The sequence below is a fragment of the Enhydra lutris genome, unplaced genomic scaffold (genome assembly GCF_002288905.1).
Source record: "Enhydra lutris kenyoni isolate GAN:26980312 unplaced genomic scaffold, ASM228890v2 scaffoldscaffold28, whole genome shotgun sequence".
In the NCBI taxonomy this organism is placed as follows: Eukaryota; Metazoa; Chordata; class Mammalia; order Carnivora; family Mustelidae; genus Enhydra; species Enhydra lutris.
Genome location: NW_019154112.1, coordinates 18,247,023 through 18,269,846, shown reverse-complemented (window position 1 = coordinate 18,269,846; position 22,824 = coordinate 18,247,023). Strand labels below are relative to the sequence as shown.

The 22,824-nt window shown below is 34.8% G+C and overlaps 1 pseudogene; it reads left to right on the top strand.

The window, feature by feature from the left end:
• The first annotated feature begins 551 nt into the window (after nucleotides 1–551).
• LOC111152361 lies at nucleotides 552–1,887 on the top strand (annotated as a pseudogene).
• Nucleotides 1,888–22,824: the final 20,937 nt, after the last annotated feature.

Sequence of the window (22,824 nt, the reverse complement as noted above, 5' to 3'; positions counted from 1 at the left end):
GTTATGGATGGAGCTACAGAGTACTGTGCTAAGTGAAATAAGTCAGACAGAGAAAGACAAATACCATCTGATTTTATTCATTTTCGGAATTTAAGAAACAAAACAAATGAACATGGGGGAATAAAAAAAGAGAGAAGAAAACCAAGAAACACACTTCACTACAGATAACAAACTGATGGCTACCAGAGAGGAAGTGGGTGGGGAAATGGGTGAAATAGGTGATGGAGAATTAAGGAGGGCACTTTTTGCGAAGAGCACTGGGTATTGTGTGGAAGTGCTGAATCATTATATTGTACATCTGAAACTAATATTACACTGTATGTTAGCTAACTGGAATTTAAATAAAAACAAAACAAAAAAAAAAGGATTTGAGAGAAGGGCAAGGGAGGTGAGAAGGAGGGAGGAATGGGGGCCCGCACTGTCTGAAGAGGGCCAGGGGTGGACCAACAGCTGGCTTGGCCGGAGGGGAGTTCCCCAAAGAAGGCTGCTCCAGCCTAAGTCCCCATCCGCAGTCTTCCCCAATCTAGCGGATTCAGTGCCCAGAAGTTGTTATGGATGACATTTTCACCCAGTGGTGGGAGGGCAATGTGGTGGCCATTCACCTGTGGCTGGACAACACGGAAAACAGCCTCAACCAGGAGATGATCATGGCTTCTCCCCCTTGCCCTGGGCCTGCCAAGAGGGCTGTTGTGCTGTGGTTGAGATGCTGATCATGTGGGGAACACGAATCAATGTGATGAACCGTGGTGATGACACCCCCTAGCACCTGGCAGCCAGTCACAGACACCGTGATATTGTGCAGAAACTGCAGCAGTATAAAGCTGACATCAATGCAGTGAATGAACATGGAAATGTGCACCTGCCTTATGCCTGTTTTTTGGGCCAACATCAGGTTGCAGAGGACCTGGTGGCTAATGGGGCCCTTGTCAGCATTTATAACAAGTATGGAGAGATGTCCAAGGACAAAGCCAAGGACCTCTGAGGGATCTCCTCTGAGAGCAGGTAGAGAAGATGGGCCACACTTTAACCATATTCCATACAAGGACACATTTTGGAAGAGAACCACCCGCACTTGGCCCCAAAATGGTACTCTGCACAAACATGCTGGCACTGACTTCAAACAGCTCAACTTTCTGGCAAAATTCAATGACTATCACTCTGGAGAGCTATGCAAAGGCTGTTGACAGGTCAATGACATCGTCATGAAGATGCTAAAGGTTTGAAACTGGAGTACAAGGAAGAGTAGGGACTTCAATGAGGAATGTCCCCATCTCGGGATTTTCTCGCATCCAAATGTTCTCCCTGTGCTAGGTGCCTGTCAGTCTCCACCTTCTCCTCACCACAGCCTCACACACAGGATCCCTGTACAATGTATTACATGAAGGCAGCAATTCTCTTGTGGACCAGAGCCAGGCTGTAGAGTTTACATTGGACATGGCAAGGGGCATGGCCTTCCTACACACATTAGAGCCCCTCATCCCACAACATGCACTTAATAGCCATAATGTAATAACTGATGAGGACATGACTGACCTAATCAACATGGCCAATGTCAAGTTCTCCTTGCAATTTTCTGGGTGCATGTATGCACCTGCCCAGATGGCCCCTGAGCTCTGCAGAATCCTGAAGATACAAACAGATGCTCGGCAGGCATGTGGAGTTTTGCAGTGCTTCTGTGGGAAATGGTGACATGGGAGGTACCCTTGGCTGACCTCTCCAACATGGAGATTCAAATGCAGGTGGCATTGGAGGGCCTTCGGCCTACCATCCCACTAGGCATTCCTCCCATGTATGTAAGCTCGTGAAGATCTGCATAAATGAAGACCCACTAAGTAGTCCAAGTTTGATATGATTGTGCCTATCCTGGAGAAGATGCAGGACAAGTAGAGCTGGAAAGCTCTCGCCTAAAGTCCAGAGGCATAAGGATGCAGTTAGAAGAGTATGTCTCCCCAAAGCAGCAGGCTTCTGTCATGGTACTAGTCCAGCCATGGGGCCCATCTCCTTCCCCCATCGCTATGACTGCAGCCCCCAAAGGGGCTAGGTTCAGATCTTTGTCACTTGCCACACGGTATCTCCCAGCATGGGAGGGACCAGCCTTGCCTGTCACAATAAAGATTACTAAGGAAAAAAAAAAAAAAAGGATTTGAAGTGGTCCTCAGTGAAAGACATCTGTACAGAAAAAAGAAATAAGAATTAAAAGTTTCAAGGCAAATGGGAGACCAAAAAAAGGGTGATTAAATATGATGCAAAAGGAGAATGAAATAATACCATAACATACTAGGTGCTGTTGAAACACAGAACAGGGAACATTTCCTTCAAGATAAGAAAAGATGAGGGAAGATTTCTTAGAATAGGTGGGATTTGAATTTGAATTTGATGGACAAGAAATGAATATAAATTAATAAAGACATATCAGGTCAAGGGAAAAGCTACAAAATCACAAAAATTTTGCAGAATGAGTATTTTTGTGATGTTAGTGTACGTGGGAGGGATGTTGGTAAAGACAAAGCTAAGAGAGACAGAATGGAATTACATATTGGAAAATCTTGGGCTACATGTTAAGCAATTTAGGGAAAAGGAGAAATGGGAAAATTTTGAGAAGGGTATGACATGAGAATTTAGGCAGCTTTAAAGCAAAAGGAACTGGATGAGGAAAGAACAATTACATAATTACTGTAACAATACAGGTAAGAAAAGATGGCAATCAGAACTAGGTCAGCGGCGATATTCTTTAAGAATAGGAGCTGCTTTTTTAATATATATATTTCCTAGACCTAACAAACAGCCTTGCATAAAATTAGTGCTTAAAGATGATTTATTGATAGAAAGGATATAATTGTAAGGAATTCCTTCCTATCCCAGTGCATGATAGAACTCACCTCATGATGTTATGAATTAACTTTTAATCTCTTCATATTTTTTAGGAATAAGGATTGATTCTTGGAAAATATGAATATGTTAACTTGTATACATTAAAAGAATTGGGTTACCAGTAAGAATTTGAATAAAAAATTTAGATTGTTGGGCGCCTGGGTGGCTCAGTGGGTTAAAGCCTCTGCCTTCAGTTCAGGTCATGATCCCAGAGTCCTGGGATCAAGGCCCGCATTGGGCTCTGTGCTCCGCGGGGAGCCTGCTTCCTCCCCTCTCTCTCTGCCTGACTCTCTGCCTACCTGTGATCTCTGTCTGTTAAATAAATAAATAAAATCTTAAAAAAAAAAAATTTAGATTGTTAACTCAAAAAGCTAAAAGTATCATAGAGAAGTAATTTACTCTAGTTACTTGACTTTTAGAAAGACAAATTATCCAAAGGAATAATGTCAATAATAAAAAATATTTCAATAAATGAAGATTATTGGCCTCATTTCTTGCTTAATAAAAGAAATGTAGGAATCACATTATTGAATAATTGATTGTAAAAAATTTTTTCTGAGTAAATTGTATAATCCTATTTCCTTTTCTAGTTTCCTTTTATCAATTTTTCCCTATTCTATATATTATTAAACAAACAAACTTTGTGGTCCAGAGTACCCACGTATTTATTTTGAGCTCCATTCTCAAGGCTGAATTATCTCACTGTTAGATGTTTGAATTGCAAGATTATCCTTTGGAATTCCAAAACCTACCTTGGAGAAGCCATCCAGACCTTACCTCATGGATTGGATGATTTCCTTTATCTGCCTCCTTACAGCCAATATCTCCCATTTGTCCATTGTAGATAACAGCAAGTGGGATTTTAGTTTAGATATTGGTGAATAGGAGCTGTCACAAAGAATTTAAACAGTTCAGCACTCCTGAAATGTAGTATTTCCTCCCTCTTCCTAGTTCTTATTATCTGTACTTCCCACATTCACACACTGGCAAATGGGGCCCAAATGTGAAGTAGGTTGTCTCTGTTTCCTATGAGGCGTAGAAACTGCAGGAATATCATGTACAATCCTTCTATCGCTCTCAGCATAATCTCTTCAACAAGAATTCCCAAGAGCTTATTGTTTAAGAAAACTATGTAACTCTATGTTTATTTATTTTCACCTTTTTATTATCTCTTCTAATTTCATTTTTCTTTCTGATTTTTCTCAAGGCTGTGGCTTTAAATTATTAAGCTTCTGCTACAAGAAGCTCTTTAGAATAAAGATCAAAGGCAAATATGAAGAAGCCTAACATTGAACTGTCTCTTCAGTAGGGAACACAATGTGTTGTAACAGTAACATCATATATATGGAAATAATTAATTACATTTAAAATAAGAAGTGGGAAATCCCTTGTCTATGAAAAACTGAACTTGCATATTAAGTTCCTAGGAGGCTCATGGAGATTATTAATCAAAGCAATGTGTTTCCATCATTCTTTAAAAAATAAACAGAACTCTTAAGCTGAAGTATTCTTCTAAAAAAATAAGGCTCAATTGCTTTGTCATCATTATCTGAAAGTCACCATTAATATCTAGGTTTGTTTGGAATAAAAGATGAATGTTGCATTTTTTTGAGAAACATAGTTTCTCAATGAAAGGTCCTTTGGAACTCCAGAAGTTAAGGCTGACTCTAGTAGTCCTGCAACAGATCTGTTTGTCCTAAAGAAAGCTGTAGCCACAGAGAGAGGCGGACATCCCTCTCATTTTTAAACTCCAGCACCACTGGGTGCCTGGGTGGCTCAGTGGGTTAAGCCTCTGCCTTCAGTTTAGGCCATGATCTTGGGGTCCTGGGGTTGAGTTCTGCTTTGGGCTCTCTGCTCAGCGGGGAGCCTGCTTCCCCCTGTCTTTCTGCCTGCCTCTCTGCCAGCTTTTGACCTGTCAAATATATAAATAAAATCTTAAAAAAAAAATTAAAAAAATTAACTCCAACATTATGAAATTATAAAAGACCAAAAGTAATTTTACATTCAAGAACTTGATATAAAGACATACTCAAGAATACATGTAGTATATTTTATTTTGAACTATAATTATAAAAGGATAAAGAGTTCATATACTGGGTATGTCAGTGTTACCTATTTTCTCCTGGTTTCTTTCAAGGGATTCATAAACAAGAACAAGTGGTCTCTCAAAACGGAGATTTTATATTCATCTATGGAGAACTGAAAGCAACAGGAATTTTAATCCAGGAAATAGCTTAATGTTATGGCAAGTGTTGCCAAATGCAAAGGATAATGCTACCAAGTTCCTCATTGTCTGGTTTTCTCCCTTATCTAATTAAATACCAGTCAGATTTTGGGAAAAATAATTCTCAAAATACAGTGGCCCTCTGTCTTGCTACATTTCCTTTTTCGATTGAATTTTCCTCTGTATTTAATTACAAATAGGACTGTTTAAATTATTACATCTCAGGGAAAAACTAATAAGATGTGTTTGTTCAATTGGACTGAAAATTACTTTGAAATGTTCAGGAAATAGAGCAATAAAATCCGTTTTCAATCTAATCAAAGTAAAATAAACATCACCTAATATAGACTATAGAAAAATGTATTTATTCAAAGATTGCAAAAAAGAAACATTTATTTAAAATTACTTTGCCATGATTATTTGAGAGCCACTATTAATGTTTAAGTTTATTTTGGATAAAAGATAAATACTACATAATTTCTGGAAAGTGCATTTTCCAAAAGACCTTTTTGGGACACTTTCATGATAGATTTTTATTGACTTTATTTTTATTTGCTTATATATGTGTATATATATGTATTTGGAGATTTATATGTATATATGTATATTTGTATACATATATATATATACATATATATGTACACATATAGGTATATTTTTTATTTGCTTATATGCATATATGTGTGTATATATGACTCACATATGAAAGAAATAAAGCCCATTTGTGCTCACAAAGATTACAAGAATGTTCTGATAGGTATAGATGAATATATTTACTGATAAAAGGAATTTCATTAAAATCTATGATTTATCTATGATTTATGACAAATGCATAATAGATTAACAGATAACAAACTCAATGCTCTTAATATTTATAGTTTGGTGTTTTAAAAATTTCACCAGAGGAAGAATTTCATATACATCAGTTTAAGTTAATTGGCATTCTCCTCTGTGTTACTACAGTGTCCTTATGTTCAAATTTTGCTTTTAATTTCGCTTAAGTCCCCATTTGCAATACTTCAAATGTTTTCTCCTAACTTTCTGTTATCTTTTCCATGAAAGCTATGGATATTACTAAGTAATATTGACATTTGTGGACTTCGTTAGAATATTTATTTATATTCATATTTAAATGTTTAGATACCTTTCAAATAATTTTCACATTGGTTGTTTTAGAGTTTCCCAAATGCCAAACCTAATCTCGTGGAATAGAACATATTTTAGTTTGGCCTTCTGTCCTTAGCCCATTTCTATTTTCCTCAAAATTACAGTGATACCAGTATTTTAATCCTTCTTGACTTCTGAAGGATGTTCTAGCTCTCATACTTTCTCATTCACCCACTGCCTCTCCTGGCCTCTCTTCTGCCTTTAAAATTGCACAAATCTTGATTCAGATTAAAAATGCCTTCGATTTAAAGATAGTTTCTGCTGTGTTTTTCTCTTTTCTTAGTATCTCCAACTTCTAGGAAGAATAATCTACAAACTGAGATATCCTTTACTTATACCATTCCCTCTCTGATCTCTAATGTTAATTTTGTGCATATAACTGTGTCCAAATTGCTTTTCTCACCAATTTTAGAGTTTTTGTCTCAATTTTCACTTTTTTAAGTTCTCTGACTTAGGCAACAATATGCTCTCATGGTTCTCTTCCAATTCCTGTGAAGAGAAACTTCTACTTTGTTTTTCTTACTTTCTCCAATATTAAATGTAAACTGATATTTGATACTCTACAAAGGTTAATCTTTAGACCTATACCTTTTATAAATTTTCTGCTTTAGATAATTCAATCATTATCATGGAATTAATATGTATTTTTACCTCTCAAATTTCTTTTGCAATGTGGCCAGTGTTTCATCTGCCAAAGTTATCATCGTTTGTGATATATTTCTTTATTTAGGAAATCCAAGATTATTAAGTTAAGAAATCCATGTAAAACAAAGAGAAAATTCGGTGAGATGCATACTAACAAGAATGATGGGTCATTTACAATAGTGACAACAGACTTTTCGGAAAAAAAAAATACAAAGTTAAATGTCATCTTCACTTCTATATCAAAATAAATTCCAGATAGATAAAGGATTTGAATGTAAAAATGAATCCAAGATTTCTAAAAGCAAAAGCTGGATAAATTTATTTGTGATTTTAGTAAACAAACTCAGAAGAATGACAAGATATATGGTAAATAAAGCACCATTTGTCTTATAAAAAGCATACAAGGAGATATGAAAATCAGTGTTTTACAGGTAATAAGAAAATCAAAAGGAACCAAGCATATGTATAGTCAGTATACCGGAAGAGAAATAGCAACACAAATGATAAATGAATACATATGAAAAAATGTTCAACTCACAACTAAATAAATGAGATACTATTTTTTTTAAATCAATCATAAGTAATGCCTAGTCCTGACAAAGTTGTGTATGTGCTATGGAGGGAGAAATCTGGGGGAGTAATTTAAACGTACCTGTAAAAATTTTAAATGTGCATCATATTGATATAATAGTTGCACTATTAGGTGCTTAACTATAAATATATATACAAACATATATCAAGATAATCTATAAAGGTTGAAATAGCAAAAAGATGCATAAATTTTCACCAAAAGAGCATCAGTGAAAGTGTCTGTTACATATGTATGATAATATTTAATCTAAATAAAGTACATTTTCTAATATAAAAAGTACTCAAATATATTATTAGATTAACAAACAAGATATAGAATCACATGTATTAGTTTGAGTCATAAAATTGCTGGTCAATATTTAGCACTTTTATATGGCTCAAATTAATATATACTTCTATGTGTAATAAAATGTAAGATAACAAAAAATTCTTAAAATGGTTATCGTTGGAAGAGAAAATATGTGCAGGTTTGGGATGGGGGGTTTTACTTATTTGTTAAATTTTCTAATTTTATGGATTTTTTACTTTCATTTTAACAAATCTGTATGGATTGCCTGAGTTATGAGTTTATGAATAATTTTGTTGTTCTCCTTTATAACTTTCTTTGTATATATGTTTGTAGTATTAAGTATTATTTTAAAAATAATTTTTGCTACTAGAAAACTATCATGGCCACTGGAATTACAAACCATGTATTCTGTAGAATATTCATGTCGAATACCGACTCTTCTACAAAAGGATTTGTTAGCAAGCTTTACTAGTGCATTTAAATATCATTTTATTGTCATTAAACATATTTAAAAGAAATTCATGTACAAATGGAATGCCCATTAAAATAAGTATTTTCTAGCTTGTTTAATATATATATATTTTTTTTATTTGACAGATCACAAGTAGGCAGAAAGGCAGGCAGAGAGAGAGGAGGAAGCAGGCTCCCCTCTGAGCAGAGAGCCCGATGTGGGGCTTGATCCCAAGACCCTGAGATCATGACCTGGGCCGAAGGCAGAGGCTTTAACCCACTGAGCCACCCAGGTGCCCCTAGCTTGTTTATTTTTAAACCCTTTAATTATCTGGTTTATTGGGAAAGAAATAGCTTTATTAAAAAGTAAATATTAAAATATCTATTAAAATTACAGATGAATTTGAATTGATGTATTAATACAAAAGAATTTTCCACTACATGATAGTTTTAAAAAGGATATGGGATATGGAGAGAATGCATTATTCATATCAGGGAAGTATAACTCCATATCATAGACTTTTCTTATCTGTTTAGCTAAACACTCAATTATAAATACTTGAAAGTTAACTACCACTATCCCTACTTAACACATAATTACTATTTAAATGTATGAAATCTATTAATGCTATTATCAATTTATCATTATATCAGAATTGATACAAATCAATAATTTTGTATGTTTTGGCTAAAGATGAATTAAGGCATGGTGACAATCTGCCTAAAGCAACAGAATATTTTTTTTTTAAATTAGTTTCTCACTCCAGTGCCAAATCATTTCTTTGCAATTAAACAGGTACATGGTTCTTTTTTTTTTTTTTTAAGTCATTTTTTTGGAAAGATTTTATTTATTTATTTGACAGACAGAGATCACAAGTAGGGAGAGAGGCAGGCAGAGAGAGAGGGGGAAGCAGGCTCCCTGCTGAGCAGAGAGCCCGATGCGGGGCTCGATCCCAGGACCCTGAGATCATGACCTGAGCCGAAAGCAGAGGCTTTAAGCCACTGAGCCACCCAGGTACCCCGCAACAGAATATTTTTATAAATACATCTCAATTGGTAGCCTTTCTATCCAGAGTTTTACTTAACAAGTCATATAGAAGAGAGCTGATTGGGATGCCTGGGTGGCTCAGTTGGTTAAATGTCTGCCTTCAGTTCAGGTCGTGATCACAGTGTTCTGGGATTGAGTCCTGCATTGGGCTCTTTGCTCAGTGGGGAGCCTGTTTCTCCTTCTGCCTGCTGCTCCCCTTGCTTGTGTTCTCTCTTGCTCTCTTAAACAAACAAACAAACAAATAAATAGAAAAGAGCTGGTGAATTATAAAAACTTCTCATTTTTGGTCAGAAAGAGGTTCTATATTAGTTGGATCACATCTGTTAGGGTCTGAATTATGTCTTCCAAAATTCAAATGTAGAAATCCTAACTGCGAATATGAGAAGCACACTCAGACACAATAGCAAACACTCCAAGTGATGGATACACTGAAGTATGACTTTTATCTTGGTAATTTTATTTACCATTTTTAAGTTAATGAAGCAACTGGTCCTTTTAAAGTTAAGCAGACACTATGTCCTTAAAGGTATACATAACATTCTCTAACCCCTTTTATAACTAACTGTAATTATACAAAATATAGGAAATTCTTATAAGATTCTCAGAAGTAATAACCATAGTCTCCTTCATGTGGATTCAGCATTTTTTCCTGAGCTCTTCTGTAGTTGTGTTGGAGTATTAAGATATGTATACATGCACTTGGGGGAAAAAAGGACTGTTATATGCAAAGACAGAAAATTGAATATACTCTAATTATCTTCCTATTCCTTTCCAAGAACACTATATCTGATGGTTCATCGCTTCTGAGACACCCAAGGGTAAAAGCACCAGATACTTTAAAAGAGCTGTGGTATATTCTCCAGGCACCAAAAGGATTTATTACATGCAAATTTCCATTAGTGCTAATGGAGTTATTATAGGTGATTCATACTTTAAAGATAAAAAATGAAAGATGGTTTCATTTTGTCCATTTTGAGTGAATCTCTCCTTTTGTTTTGCAAAATTCATGGGAAAAGATAAGAAATAAACATCAACAACCCAAATATAAAAAAAAAATACTATATGTTAAATGGTGCTCTTTATGGTTGATCAATTTCAAATGCTAAGGTTTAGATTCTCAACATATGCCACTGGCACTCCTTTCTCATTTATCCCAGTGTGTAATTAGGCAATGAAGACCAATTTTAATATGAGGTTGGTATGCTGCCATTACTAGTCATAAATATATGACAAAGCCATATAAAAAGGAGTTTTTCATTGTTACTTTAATTTCAAGTATAATTAAAAGCAGATTATTAACTAGCAATCATATTTTTTGCAATCATATTTATTGGAAACATTCAACATACTAAACTAGATTGAGATAAGAACTTTCATCTCTTCGAGAAACATGTGATAAGGTAGAAAAACAATGTAAGTAGACATGAATGCAGCTGTTCTTACCTTTTTCCCCCTGTATTGCCTGCTATCCAATGGCCCTCCCCTTTAAGTCAGGTAAGATCTCTTAAGCTTCATCTTAATGCTGAAATTCTGTGGCTTTATAATGAAATAACCCTGAAGATTGAGTCTGAAATGCTAGAAAATCTATTGCACATAGATTTATTTTTTTCATTTCATTTCATTTTATTTTATTTTATTTCTTTTTGGTGTTCCAGAATTCATTGTTTATGCACCACACCCAGTGCTCCATGCAATACATGCCCTCCTTAATACCCACTGGCAGGCTCACCCAACCACCCCCATCCTCCCCTCCAAAACCTTCAGTTTGTTTCTCAGAGTCCACAGTCTCTCATGCTTTGTCTCCCCCTCCAATTTCCTCCATCTCACTTTTCATTTCCTTCTCCACATGTCCTCTGTGTTATTCCTTATGCTCCACAAGTAAGTGAAACCATATGATACTTGACTCTCTCTGCTTGACCTATTTCACTCAATGTAATCTCCTCCAGTCCCATCCATGTTGATACAAAAGTTCAGTATTCACCCTTTCTGATAGAGGCATAATACTCCATTGCATATTCAACGGACGAATGGATAAAGAAGATATGGTCCACCATATCTTGAAAGAAGTTGCTGTGGCCAATGTCAAAGAGGTTACTGCCTATGTTCTCCTCTAGGATTTTGATAGATTCCTGCTTCACGTTGAGGTCTTTAATCCATTTCAAGTTTATCTTTGTGTATGGTGTAAGAGAACGGTCAAGTTTCATTCTTCTACACATAGCTGTCCAATTTCCCAGCACCATTTATTGAAGAGATTGTCTTTTTTTCCCCACTGTATATTTTTTTCCTGCTTTGTTGAAGATTATTTGACCATAGAGTTGAGGGTCTGTATCTGGGCTCTCTACTCTGTTCCACTGGTCTATGTGTCTGTTTTTGTGTCAGTATGATGCTGTCTTGGTGATCACAGCTCTGTAGTAAAGCTTGAAATCAGGCAACGTGATGCTCCCAGATTTGTTTTTCTTTTTCAACATTTCCTTAGCAATTCGGCATCTTTTCTCATTCCATACAAATTTTAGGATTGTTTGCTCCAGCACTTTGAAAAATGCTGGTGGAATTTTGATTGGGATGGTATTGAAAGCATAGATGGCTCTAAGCAGTATAGACATTTTAACAATGTTTATTCTTCCAATCCATGAGCATGGAATGGTCTTCCATCTTTTTGTGTCTTCTTCAGTTTCTTTCACAAGTGTTCTGTAGTTCTTTGAGTTCAGATCCTTTATCTCTTTGGTTAGGCTTATTCCCAGGTATCTTATGATTCTTGGGGCTATAGTAAATGGAATCTATTCTCTAATTTCCCTTTCTATATTTTCATTATTAGTGTATAAGAGAGCAACTGATTTCTGTACGTAGATTTACTTTTAAGGTCAGTTTAAACATGTATCCTCTGGATTACGCTTACGGATTCTGATGAATCATTCCCATTCTATTTTTTTTTTTTTAATTTTTTCTCACATATACTAGGCTACATTCTCTATTATTTTATTATGTGATCTCACAGAATGGAACTCATTCCCATTTATGTTGTTTCAGTGAATATTTCAATCTCAGGAATAAACAAATCTCTGGCATTTTTGCTCATATAATGGCATAATGCCAGGTTTACAGTTTTGCTGAGGAGCTTACACATGGCCTTTGTCTTTGTGCAAATGAGCAGAGAAGCTTTTCAGAAAACCAATCATTTTCACAGACTGCAACTTCCAATATTTCATAACAAATCTTAAGTAATGGTTCAAAATGCATGCTGATCTTGATGACATATGCAAAGATGAGTAAAATCAATTTTAGCACTACAGGTGCGGTTTGCAGTTTCAGATCAGTAGCTGGTGCAGCAAGCAGATGTGGCTTTTTGCTAATTTTCTGCTCCGAGCTCAGCATTTGCGATTTAACCGTGTAGTTTCAAGGGATGTTCATAAACAGTCAAAGAAAGAATTTTAGAGATAAACAGAAAAGAAATAATGTGTGTTCAATAAAAAAAAAGTTACTTGGTTTTCAAGTGTGAAGATTAAAATGCCCACTAAGGACTGAAATACACTTGCGGTTTTGACTTGAAAATGCATGATGCACTTCCAGGTTTTATTAATATTTATATTTGTATACTGATGGTGACTAAGATGAAGTCCTTATTAGAAATAATAATGCAATTCAACAAATATTGCAATTCAACAAATAATGCAATTCAACAAATATTTCTAAGTATGTTCTATTCTCCAGATACTGTGCTAAGCATATAAAGATGATTGACAAGGTACCTGCCTTTAAAAAGTTCATGGTTAAGAGTGAAGTGGAAGACAGACATAATCACACAAATAGAAGCTGTATGTATCCAATGCCTGCAAGCATGTGTGTATGTATGTCTGTATTTATGTACTTAAAAAACAAAGCACAGGAAGTATGCTGATAAAATGAACTAGAAACCTTAAAAAAAAAAAAAAGAAAGTGGGGAGTCAAAGGTGATAACCTGAATAAATCTTTGCTGTTTTATAGGAAACAACTGAAAATTCTACCCTTCTTGAAAACTTCTTTTTCTTTCTTTTGGCAGCAGCACAACTCACTGGCTACTCCTTTCAGACTCCTTCCCCATCTATATTACTTCTATACATAGTATAAATGTTGGAGATCTTCAGTAGTGAATCCTAATGTGTCTTTCTTCTCCCATCCTTCGTTTTAATTGCCATCCATATTCTGATGACTCTTAAAGTTTTGTCTCCATGCTAGTCTTCTCCTGTTAGATCCAGGTTGGTATATCCTACTGTCTACTTGATAGCTTTACACGGTGTTTATATTAGCATCCCAAGTATATTAAAAATATTGGTTTGAAAAAATTCCTTCCTCTTGGCAGCAAACATTGTTATACCCAAATTTCCCTATTCTCAGAGAATAGTCCTAGCCCTCACCATGTCTACAAACTCCAGACTGTAGGAGTAGTCATTGATCTATCCTTTCCTCCATTCCTCAAATCCAGCTTAGCATCAAATGTGGTAGTCTTTCCAACCAGAATATCATATCCACTTACCTTAATTGTCTTTGCCACTATCAATGTTTCAGCTAAATCCTCAATTCACCAAAACCTTGTTTGTTTTTAATAAATAAGTGTAAAATCAATTGTCTAAAAACCAATTCATAAAAATGCAAGTTCCCTCAAACACATCTATATTAAATATTTATATAGTTTTTCAGCATATTGTGGAGACACGGATTATTTAATGAGATTTTCAGGATTTTAAAATAATCTTTAAGATGAGTTGATCCATAATAGTCTTAATACTGTTACATATTACTTATTGTAGTTGTTTTGCAGTGAATTTTTTGGTGAAATTTATTTAAATGTCTATTTTAAGAGGGATTCACAATTTAGTCCTTAAGGAATTCTCAAATATTAACTTGTTTGAGTTTATTGATGAATTTTTGACTCTCAATTTATTGGAAGATAGAAACTCATTCATTTTAAAGTACCAATATTGAATATATGCCCAAAACTTGTCACTGAAAATGTGTAAGATAGTCTCATTTTCAACAAGGAAATAGTAAAACAACCAGGAATACACTAGATTTTGGCTTGCCAGAGTGAAATCACTCATAATAAATTTAAAACAAACTGAATTAAAACTTAAATTCCTTGACTAAAACATTTTAGGAATTTTCGAAGTTTATTAAAACTATCCATTTCAATCAAAATATCTCTAAACTTTATGAATAAATAACATCTTCCAGTAAATTGGTAAATTTGGAAAATTTACCACTCAGCATATTGATCATTCAGCATATTTATGAATTATTTTTAGAGATTCAAGAATTTTGCAATTGATGCATATTTTCTCTTGGACAAACTGAACTAAAGTAATTCATTCATTATATCTTAATGAGAATATTAAAAATCTTTCTAACTAGTCTTCCTCTTTTTGTTCTCATGCATCCTATCAATCTCCATTCGCAGCAGCCAGAGACCATTCCACTTTGAAATGCTATGATGATCATATCACTGCCTATTTAAAGTCTATTAACGGAGTCCCAATTTACACAGTAAAATCTAATCTGCCTGGGAGAAGCCTAATATCCCCTGAGTGATCTGACTCCTGACTCGGTGTCCAGCTTCTTCTCAGGCCACTCTTTTTCTGTTTAACCACACTTCAGCACCTGGAGCTCTATTTGAATCAAGAAAAGAAAAAATGCTTTCTCTTTAGGGTCCTTGTATTATTCTTTCTGCTAGAAATTTTCTTTTCCTGGTTCTTCACTCAGCTGGCCCCTTTTAATCTAAAATATAACTCCCTTCAGCAGTCATTGCCTAAACTTGTATCTGTGAAAAACTGTCTCTATTATTCTCTATCATAGCAATTTATTCTTTTCCTTTCTAATTTTACTTCCTTCTAGATTTCTTTTCTTTGTGCATTAAGTGATGCCCCCCTTATTGTCTATTGAACTCCCTAGAATATGAATTTCATAAGGAAAAGGATCTGTCTGTCTAGTTCAACATTGCATCACCCCTGGGCTTAGCACAGGGTAAGTGCCCTCTGGATATTTGTTATTCTATAAAATAAAAACAATAATATGAGGCTTGGGCAATAAAAATAAATGGAAATGGATTATCTAATAGAAAAAAATAATGGAATCTGGAATATATCATATCAAACCAATATGTTCAATATCAAGATAAAAATTCCTAGCAGATTATTAAATGAGTGATTTGTTAAAGAATACAAAAGTTATACTGAACCACCATCCCCACTAAAAGGAATCATGTAAAAATTAAATTGACTTACTCTATCATGATTGGGTCTTTATACTAATAGATGAATTTGACTGCTCTATAAACAATATGTTGTTATTTTAGTTTACATTCAGCAAAATTCTCAATGTATTGTGGATAAGGTGGAGTAATAGACACCAGATTATAAGCATATGACTAATGGTTATTTGAGTAATTGTCTCAAAAAAAAATGAGTATTTATCAATTAAATGTTGTCAACCTGGAGAAACTGCTCTAAGGTTATGCCATAGGATTCCATATTAGCTTTATTCTACTTAACTTTTTAAAAAGTCAAGATATTTCTAAAGATATATAAAGCATTCAGTCAATGTTACAAAGCAGGAAGGATTGTTAAAATATCTGACAACAGGATCAGAATAAAAGTATGTGAAATTAGGCTAGATATTAAGCTAAAACAAGGCAGATAAGGTTTATTAAGAATAAATATAGGGGCTCCTGGGTGGCTGAGTAGGTTAGGTGTCTGGCTTCAGAAACCTGCATCAGGCTGTCTGCTCAGTGGGGAGCCTTTTCTCCCTCTCCCTCTGCCCGCTGCCCTGCCTCTTTATGTGCACATGTGCTCTCTCTCTCTCTCTCTCTCTGTCAAATGAATAATTAAAATCTTTTCAAGAAAAATATAAAATTTTGTATTTACATTTTCAATTTAAAAACAAAGGTATTAGTTCTTTAGGAGTGACAGGTAGGACCCTTCAGTGGAACTCAAGCTTAACCAAAAGTCACCCTCGTGTGTGTGTGTGTGTGTGTGTGTGTGTGTTTCAGATTTATTTATTTATTTTAGGGGGCAGGGGCAGAGGGTAAGAATCTTCAAGCAGACTCCCCATTGAGCATGGAGGCTGAGGTGGGGTTTGAGCCTGACACTGGGCTGGACCCCATGACCCATGAGATCATGACCTGAGCTAAAACCAAGAACCCCACCCTTAACCAACTGAGGCACCCAGTTGCCCCAACTTCTTGTGGTTTAAGGATGAAAGTAGAATTTGGAAAAAAAAGTTCTAGTAATAGAAACATATTATCCAGACAGAGAAAAAGATTAGTTCCATTCTAATATTCACTGGTCCAATACTTAAGGTATAGTAAATCTAATTCTGGGGCCCACGTTTTGAATATGAAATTAAGAAACAAGTGTTACCTAGTAAAAATGCCTGGAAACTGTTATTTAAGCAAAAGTTACATAAAACTATAAAGAGTAAGCAGGCATGTAATATAAAGATTGGAGGATTGATAATCTTTGTGTTTGTTTCTAATAGTTAATTTTCCTGATTTTATTCTAGCTAAAAAGTACTTTTTAAAATTTAAGCAAAGAAATAATATAAACAATAGTTCCACAGGGAATGGGAGTCTTGTAATGATAAAAGCTGTCAATTTTAAGCACTTAGGTGCCATGCCCTATAAAAGGTGGCTTACGTGTATTATCTTAGATCACTTACATAGACTATCTTGGGAAAATGGATTTATTGTCCTTATGTAATTAGCAAATTAAGGTACAAAAAATTAAATAATTTTTCCAAAAGTTCATATTAAGAAAGTAGAAGTATTGGAATTTGAGCCCAAATCTATTGAACCCACTAGTCCTACTCTTTCCAATATAACAGGTTATCTTTATCTGTTTATTTACATTTTTTTGTATTTTATGTCCATTATAATGATTATGAATTACTCTCATGTGGAATGTGTTTAAGCTAAAACAATAAAAATTCTGAATGCATTGAGTTATGTCGAGAACCTAGAAGTAAAAGTAGAAAATGGCTGGCTTGTAACAAAGGAAATTTTTTTTTTAAAGATTTTATTTATTTATTTGACAGAGAGAGATTACAGGTAGGCAGAGAGGCAGGCAGAGAGAGAGGAAGGGAAGCAGGCTCCCTGCTGAGCAGAGAGCCCGATGTGGGGCTCGATCCCAGGACCCTGGGATCATGACCTGAGCCAAAAGCAGAGGCTTTAACCCACTGAGCCACCCAGGCGCCCCACAAAGGAAAATTTTTGAGGAAGAAAAGTATTTTTCTCATAAAATGCTTATATTTATTCACCTCAATTTCATACATTGACTTTAGTGATAGGAGAATATTTTCTGTCTCTAAAGTAAAACAAATATGGTTTTATGTAATTGGCAGAAAACAGTTTCAACTTTAGAATATGTGACATCCTCAGAAATCCATGAAATAGTCCTCTACAACTGCTAAGTTAACAATTCACATTTGTGTTATTTTACAGATTAAAATTTTTATCATAATTTTCTCCCATTTGAAAAAAAAGAGAGAGAGAGACAGAGACAGAGACAAACCAAGAAACAGACTCTTAACTATTGAGAACACACTGACCATTGTGTGTGTGTCGGGGGTGGGGGTTGTGAAATAGGCCATGGGGATTAAAGTGCACTTGTCCTGATGAACACCAGGTGATTAAAATAAAAACTTAAAAATTTTTTTTCTCCCATTTCATTCTCACAAAATGCCTCTTCATTTTCCAGATAGCAGAGAATGAGAAAACTGGAGTGACATATTTGAGGCCACAGAGAAAGCAAGTGGTAAAATGAGAACACAGTCCAGTAGGCCCAAAATAGAAGAGGCAGGGAAGCACATGTAAAATAATACAAAATAATATCCATTATAAAAGCAGCATCATTGACAGGAATTCATCAACAGCAAGAGTATTAATGTTGAGATTCCGAGTCTAGGAGACAGTGCTCTTGTCTAATTGAATATTCTCAAAATCCTATGTGATCATGAACTCAGAATCTGTATCATTTTTAAGACTATCTTTATTTTACTTAACTTTTTATTTTGCTTGCAGTTATTATCTAGGAGAAGAAATAGAACCTTACCATGTTTCTACCAGGAGTAAATTCTGTAACTGTCTTTTTATACATTTGGGGATTGGTTTTGTTATAGCAAAATTGAGCTAATTTATTACCAAGGTCATGGTGAAGATGCATGTTTTATAGAAGCATGGTTTAAAACTTTAAATGAGTGAATATGATTTTACATAACAAATATCCTAACAAATGCTGTTCCTTATGACAGCCTCTGGAATTAAAATCAATCAATAATACTTGACAATATACATACCATTTTTTTTTAAAAATTCCAGGAAAACCCTTAGCCCTGATTAACAAATGGGCTTAAACAGAAATTCAAATTTATGATGCTATTATACAAAATACATTTAAATTTAACTTAAATTTTAAGGTAACATACAAATATTTGCTAACTTCTTTCTTAACAGTTCTTCAACAGAATAAATGTCCACCTTATGGATTGTCCTCTCAAATTATCTATATCCAAAATCTATCATTCTTTTAGGGTTTTTATTAACCAATAATGAAGTTATATTACCTAGTCATGACCAAATTAAAGGACACAGAGACTGTAATTTTTTCTCTCTACATCTAAAACTAACCTTGTAAATTTAATTCTAAGATATTTCTGGGGTGTAACTGAGCATGAATTGGAGATAGATGTATTTGATAATAGATAAATGTCTTATCAGATCATTTTTAAGGCTTTAATATGAATGTATATGTGAAAGTATGTGAATATATAACTTCATATAATATTTAATTATTCTATCCAGATCAATCATACCATTGTTTAGTCTGAATTGATTTCCCCTGTGTCTTCCCTGTTTTTCTCTCTATTCTCTACCAATTCTCTAAGAGTATCTTGTAAAAAAGTTAATTTTGAATAGAAAAAATATCATAAAAAATAAATGATGATTCAAAAAATCAAAATAAATTTCTCCCCTTTCGATTCTGTACTTCTCTTTAAAAGGATCTTACTTTAATGAGTGTTTAATAATTGTTATTCAGTAATGTTAATAACTATAATGAGTCTGAAGTTCATCTAAGTGGAAACCACATCATAGCATGAGAGCATAAAACCTTTTACTGGAGATGAAAAAATAAAAATTGATTATTGAATTTTACCATTTTGGCAAAATATTAAACATCATGATATTCAGGAAATAGAGAACAAAATAAAGAATGCCAGCATGTTCCCAGAAAGCCTAGCTAACAAAATATGACACCAGTGGAGCAAAATGCTCCTAGCCAAGCTAATAGCCCATAGAATAGTGGTAGTATGCAATTTGAAATTTGACTGTGAGACCTAGATTTTCACAGATGCTGCTAAATGTCAATACTTCCACCATGTCACAATGAACAAAAGGGTAAGTCCTTAGATGAAACCAACAGCTGTGTCACCACTGAAACTCATCTTAGGTAAATAATATGTCAGATTCATGAGGGTATTAAAGCACATGCAGGGACAATGCCATTTGTTCAACTCCATGAGCAGTAGGGATATTACAAGTCTAGGGTCTGCCATTAAAAAGGCAAGCCCCCATAAATCCTGAGCCAACCAAATCTTTGAGACATTCAATTCTGCTGCAGCCAAATAAAATCAGTGTAGAAATGGATTACAAAAAATGGATTACTGTTCTATGCAAAACTGAGAACAACCAAAATCACAGTAGAAAGATGGAATTCTATGAGAACATGCCTAAGCATAATTTCAAGCAACAGGGCATAGCCAATGACTGCTAGGAAACCATAGCAACAGGCAGACCAAGCTGGCATGTTAGTAATATGAGATGGGATGGTTCTTGTAAACGGAGGAAGCTAAGCTGTAAGCAGGATCAAGCCTGTAAACATAAAGGAAGTATACTTTCTCTCTTACAAAAAGAGATGTAGACTTTTTAGTAACAATATTCTAATAGATGTCAGCAACAATAGCACAGCCATTAAACAAGAATCACAATGGAGCATCCTATACCTTTAGAATTCATGTATCAAAAATAGAGATAATTTTGGTAATTTCATAACTTCTCTCTCTTGGATGTCATTTGAGAAAAATATATTTAAATCTAAGCAATAATAAAGCAGACTAGAACAAATCCCTAACATATACCATCTAAATTTAGTGACAAAGAATTTTATTTGGTAGTCTACATTTAGAAATTGATGTTGTACAAAAAAATGCTATAAATGATAGCTTTTTCAGACGGAACATGAAAATTTAAAATATTTAAATAGTCTTGTGTGTCAAAAATGAACATATTTTCCTAATATAAATCCTGACAACACAAAGAACATATAAATCTATGGAAATAGAAGGCCTAGGATTCATTTTATATTTCTGCAAGGGAAAATACTTTCATTTTTTCCATGTCTACTGTAAGGTATTTAATCTATAGCATAATGTAAAAAGAACTACTGACGACTAATAAGATATAAGGTAATCTCTATATTTCTTCCCATTATTACTGTCCTGATTATTTATAAAGCTGGACTACACATTTTTCTGCATGCATTAGCTGTAAATCTCAAGTCATATTTAAGCCAAGTAAATACATCTTTAAGGAAAGACCTCTGAAGAAGAAAAAATGGGATTCTGAAACCAAATTTTAAGTACAACATCCTAGACAGTATTTTATTTGAGACACTTTGCTGTGCTATCAGTATGATAGAAAATCACATTGAAGATGAGCATTTTTATGAATTGAGATTAAAAGCAGTTGAGTCCAGCTATTTCCAACAGGACAAAAGAAATTTTGTAGAAGCCTAAGTATTGTATGTGTGGTTTTTAAACACACTGGTTTAAGAAAATCAATACTATAAAAATGGTTCTTAATAACCTAATAGAGATGTTCTTAATAACTTAATAAAAGTATTTCTTTACTTCCACTGATTCCTATCAATTAAAATAAAGTGAACAGATCCTGGATTTTGCCCAAGATGGTGGAGGAGTGGGGGACTCCGTTTCAACTAGTCCTCTGAATTTAGCTAGAAATCTACCAAACCACTCTGAACACCCATGAAATCAGTCTGAGATGTAAGATTATACACATCTGGATCTCTACAGGGGCAGAGGATCATCAGTCAAGAGGGTGCACCTTGCCTGAATTGTGGTTGATATTTTCAGCTGTACATCCCCTCAAACACAACTCAGCAGAATAACTAGGAGGAGCAACTCCCAACAAAGAAAAGACCCAGAGACAATGGCCTCTCCCACAGAGCTAATGAATATGGATACCAGCAAGATGTCAGAAATAGACTTCAGGGTAGCAGTTATGAAGACAGTAGTCAGGCAGGAGAAAACTATTAATGGTGACATAAATTCTCTAAGGGCAGAAATGAGAGCTGATCTGGCAGAACTTAAAAATGCTATCAATGAGAGCCAATCTAATCTGGATACTCTAACAGCTAGGGTAAATGAGAAAGAAGAATAAATCAGTGATCTAGAAGAAAAATAAATAGAAAGAAGGAACAGGAGGAGGAACAAAGGGCTTAAATCCATGAAAACAGAATTAGAGAAATAAATGATGCCATGAAATGTCCCAATGTCAGAATTATTGGGATCCCTGAGTGGGTGGAAAGAGAGACGACTAGAAGATATATTTGAGCAAATTGTAGCTGAGAACTTCCCTAATCTGGGGGATGAAACAAGAATTCATGTCCTAGCGGCAGAGAGGACCTCTCCCAAGATCAAGGAGACAAGATCAATGCCCCAGCATGTAATAGTAAAACTCACAAATCTTAGAACCAAGGAAACCATTTTAAGGGCAACTGGAGGAAGAGATTCCATATGTACAGTGGGAGGAACACTGAATAACATCAGACCTGTCCACAGAGACCTGTCAAGCCAGAAAGGGCTGGCAAGACATAGTCAGGTTACTAAATGAGAACAGCAAACAGCCAAGAGTTCTTTATCTGGCAAGGCTGTCATTCAGAATTGATGGAGAGATAAGGAGCTTCCAGGACTGGCAGAGATTAAAAGAACATGTGACAACTAAGCCGGACCTGCAAGAAATATTAAGGGGGGTTCTATAAAAGGAGAAAGACCCCAAGAATGATATAGAACAGAAATATTCAGAGACAATCTATAGAAACAAGGACTTGACAGGCAAGATGATGACAATAAAACCTTATCTTTCAATAATCACTCTCAACATGAATGGCCTAAATACTTCCATAAAATGGCAAAGGGTTGCAGATTGGATGAAAAGACAGGACTCATCCACATGTTGTCTACAAGAGACTCATTTTGAATCTAAAGATACATCCAGACTGAAAGTGAAGGGAAGGAGAACCATCTTTCGTGCCAACAGACCTCAAAAGAAAACTGGGGTAGCAATTCTCATAACAGACCAATTAGATTTTAAGCTAAAGAGTATAGTTAGAGATACAGAAGGAAACTATATCATTCTTAAAGGGTCTATCCAACAAGAGGATCTAACCATTATCAATACCTACACCCCCAACATGGGAGCAGCCAACTACATAAACC